Source organism: Leopardus geoffroyi, chromosome B1, assembly GCF_018350155.1.
Source record: "Leopardus geoffroyi isolate Oge1 chromosome B1, O.geoffroyi_Oge1_pat1.0, whole genome shotgun sequence".
Lineage (NCBI taxonomy): Eukaryota > Metazoa > Chordata > Mammalia > Carnivora > Felidae > Leopardus > Leopardus geoffroyi.
The window spans coordinates 169,684,326-169,688,024 of NC_059327.1; the positions used below are offsets into that span (position 1 = coordinate 169,684,326).

Sequence of the window (3,699 nt, forward strand, 5' to 3'; positions counted from 1 at the left end):
ATTCCTAGGAGAACTTGATCTGAACAATGAATTAATTTTTAATTATCAAATGTTTCTATAGCTAATATTTAATTTAGAATACTGGAACATGCATCCACAAGTGAAACTGGCTTATAATATTTTTATTGCTTTTATCTGATACTGGAATCAAGATTGCACTAATCTCATTAAATAAGCTGAACTGCTTCTTTTCTGGAAAAAAAAATTGTAAGATTAATATTTCCTTGAAAATTTAGTAGAAATTCCATGTGAAAGAGACCAAGGGCTACAAAGTTTTGGTGGCAGGGAGGTCTTTTACAACCATTAAATGTCTCTACTGCTTATTGACCTATTCAATTTTTCTAATTTGGGCCCTTTGTATTTTTCCAAGTAGTTTATGCTAAGATCTTGTAAATTACCAAGTATATTCTGACATAGTTACTCATAATATTTTTTACTTAAAATCTGTTATATCTGTAGTTATTTTTCTTTTTCATTGCAAGTTTCTGTTTTCATTCTTTTTCATTGTCTTGCTTGATCTTGCTAGAGAGCTTTAGTTTTGTTGATATTTTTATTTTTATTTTTTTTTATTTTAGAGAGCACAAGCAGGGAAGAGGGGCAGAGAGAGATCATCTTAAGTAGGTTCCAGGCTCAGCACAATGCAGGACTTGATCCCATGACCCTGGGATCATGACCTGAGTTGAAATCAAGTATCGTACACTCAACAAACTGGGTCACCCAGGTGCCGCATATTTTTATTATTTTTATTTCTTCATTTTATTAATTTCTTTTTTAATGTTGTTAATTCTTCTTCCTTGTTTCTTTCAGTTGGCTTCTTTGTATTCTCTCTGCTACATTTTCAACTCCTTCAACTGAATGTTTAGCCTATTTGTTTTCAACCTTTCTGTGTTCTGGTAAATTTACTTGAAACTACACATTTCCATCAAAGGACTATGTTAGCTGTGTCTTACAAACAGTAACTTGTGAGGTTTTATTGTTGTTTAAGTCCTAAAACTTCATAATTCCTTTCATGATCCCCCCCTTTTTTTAATATATAAAAAGACATTTTATTATTGTTTTGCTACATAACAGTGAATATACTCAATTGCATTTCCTCATATGGCAAATAAGACACAAGATAACATCTCTTTGATTCCTGAAAACCTCAATATCATCTGTCTTTTGGAGGATCCAGTTTCCTACAATGTCTATGATACTGTCCACGAGGACACAAACGATGCTTAGTAAAGAACATTTTGCTACGTTGTTCTATCATAGGTTCCTGCTCAAAGTGTTCATTTTTTCCTTGTAATCTGGTTTTCAGCACTTGATCATGTGTTTCTTCATTATTATGCACAGGATCTGGCCGTGGGGTAGGTTTTGTATGTTCATACGGAATGTCCACAGAAGGGTGGTAGCATACTGTCATCCTGTCATCAGATGTCAAAGCAAACTCTACTTGCAATTATGGTCATCTGGAAGAGGAGAACACGTAGGTTTATGACAAACACAATATAAAGCCCTGTTTTGAATTGGAAATAAATGTTTCCAGATAGTTCTGTTCGATATCTCCCGTTTTACTGCTGCTAATACCATGGTGACTCAAGATGCTTATCAGGTGGTATGAAAGAAGATGAGCTGAAGAGAAACTGCTTTTAAATTCTGCTTCCAGGCATACCTATTTTCATCCCTGACAGTCACTCATCATAAGCCTGCCATCTTACCTCAATCCTCATAATCTCCTTTTAATCCAAGGATTATTTATTAATATAAAGCCTGACATTTAGGATTATGTAAACTATGCTTATTTTCCTCTTTAAAATTTCTAGTGTTAATTGATTATGGTCAGAGAATACAGCATACATGATATTGATTCTTTGGAATTTAAGACTGCATTTATGGTCGTAAATTTTCCATGTGGGGAATACACAAACACATACAAGCTCACATATACACACACATATGTGTATATACACATGTGTATGTATATACATACACATACATATGTGTATATATATATATATATATATATATATAAAATAGTTCAAGCTTCCTTATTACATTACTCAGTTCTTTTACATCTCTATTAGTGTTTAATTTTTTTTTTTAGTGTTTGATTTATTTATCAATTTCTGATGAAAGCAGGTTAAAATCTCTTGCAACATATATTGATACAACTATTTCTCTCTGTCATTATGCTATTGCAGCTTTGTATAGTTTGATGTTATACTGTTAAAGCATATGCATTCATGATGGTTATACCTCCTTGCTCTATTATTTTACCAGTATGTGTCACCATCACCCTTTTTCCCCATATAACATTTTTTGCTCTGACATAACTGGAGTCAGATATTAAGATGGCCTCTCTCTTTTGGTTTATAATGGCCAATATCAGTTTGTATCCTTTTATTTTCAAATTTCCTGTGTCTTTTTTGCCTGATTTGAATCTAAATAGTGCACTGTTGATTTTTTGCATTTATTTTTTAAAATATCATCTAAACTTCCATATTTTAACTGGTGAGATGACCATTCACATTTATTAAAACTATTATTATATTAGGACTACTTTTTCATAATTTCCAGTGATTTTACTCTCCCCATTTATCTTTTTTGTCCTTTCTTTCCATTAATTCCATCAAGTTTTCTTCTCTGATACATACATACAACACTTATGCTGAGAATTCTAATGTCAGTCCAATTACTATTCTAGTTGATCTGTTCTTCTTCTGTGGCCTTTTAGAGTTTTCTCTTTATTAATACAGTTAATTTTTTAAGCTTATTTATAATTTTGGGAAAGAGAGAGAGAGAATGTGCACAAGCAGAGGAGGGGCAGAGAGAAGGAGAGACAGAATCCCAAGCAGACTCCATGCCATCAGCACAGAGTCTGATGCTGAGCTCCAACTCACAAACTGTGAGATCATGACCTGAGCCAAGATCAAGAGTCAGATGCTTAACCTACTGCACCATCCAGGTGCCCCAATACAGTTAACTTTTGATACAATGTGTCTAAGCATAGGTTTTTCAATACCTATTCTGCATGGCAACCTTTAGTCCTTTTTAATCTGAAAGCTTACATCTTTCTTTAATTCTGAGATATTTACCATAATTATTTTGCCCTCTCTGTTCCTTCTGCCCCTTCTGGGATATCCTGTTATCCCAATTTGGGGACTTTTATTCTCTATATCCTTTCCTTCATTATTTACTGCTCCTTCTGAAAGATTTCCTGACCAATTTTCTCACTCACAAACTCAGTCTTTGGCTCTTGTTATCCTGCTATTTATTCCATCTAATTAGTTCTTTACGTCAACTCTTTTTCATATCCAATATTCTCAACTTGGTTCTTTTTGGTTTCGTTGTTGTTAATTTGTGTTACTAACATACTCCTGTGGTAGGCTGAATATTAGCTCTCCTAAAGATGTCCATATTCTAGCCCCTAGAACCTGTGAATATGTTACCTTACATGGTATATTAATTTCCTAAGGATGCCATAACAAAGTACCACAAACTGCATGGATTAAAACAACAGAAATGTATTTTCTTACAGTTCTGGAAGCTAGATATCTAAAATCAAGGTGTTGGCAGGGCATGCTCCCTCTGAAGGGTCTAGGAGAGAATCGGTTCTATGCCTTTCTCTTAGTTTTTGGTGTTGCCTGTAATCCTTGGAATTCCTTGATTTCAAGACATATCACTTTAGTATACCAATGTAATCAATTGGCATTC

At 33.7% G+C, this 3,699-nt stretch overlaps 1 pseudogene; it reads right to left on the reverse strand.

The window, feature by feature from the left end:
* Nucleotides 1–792: 792 nt before the first annotated feature.
* Nucleotides 793–1,955, reverse strand: LOC123596049 (annotated as a pseudogene).
* Between the last annotated feature and the right edge of the window lie 1,744 nt (nt 1,956–3,699).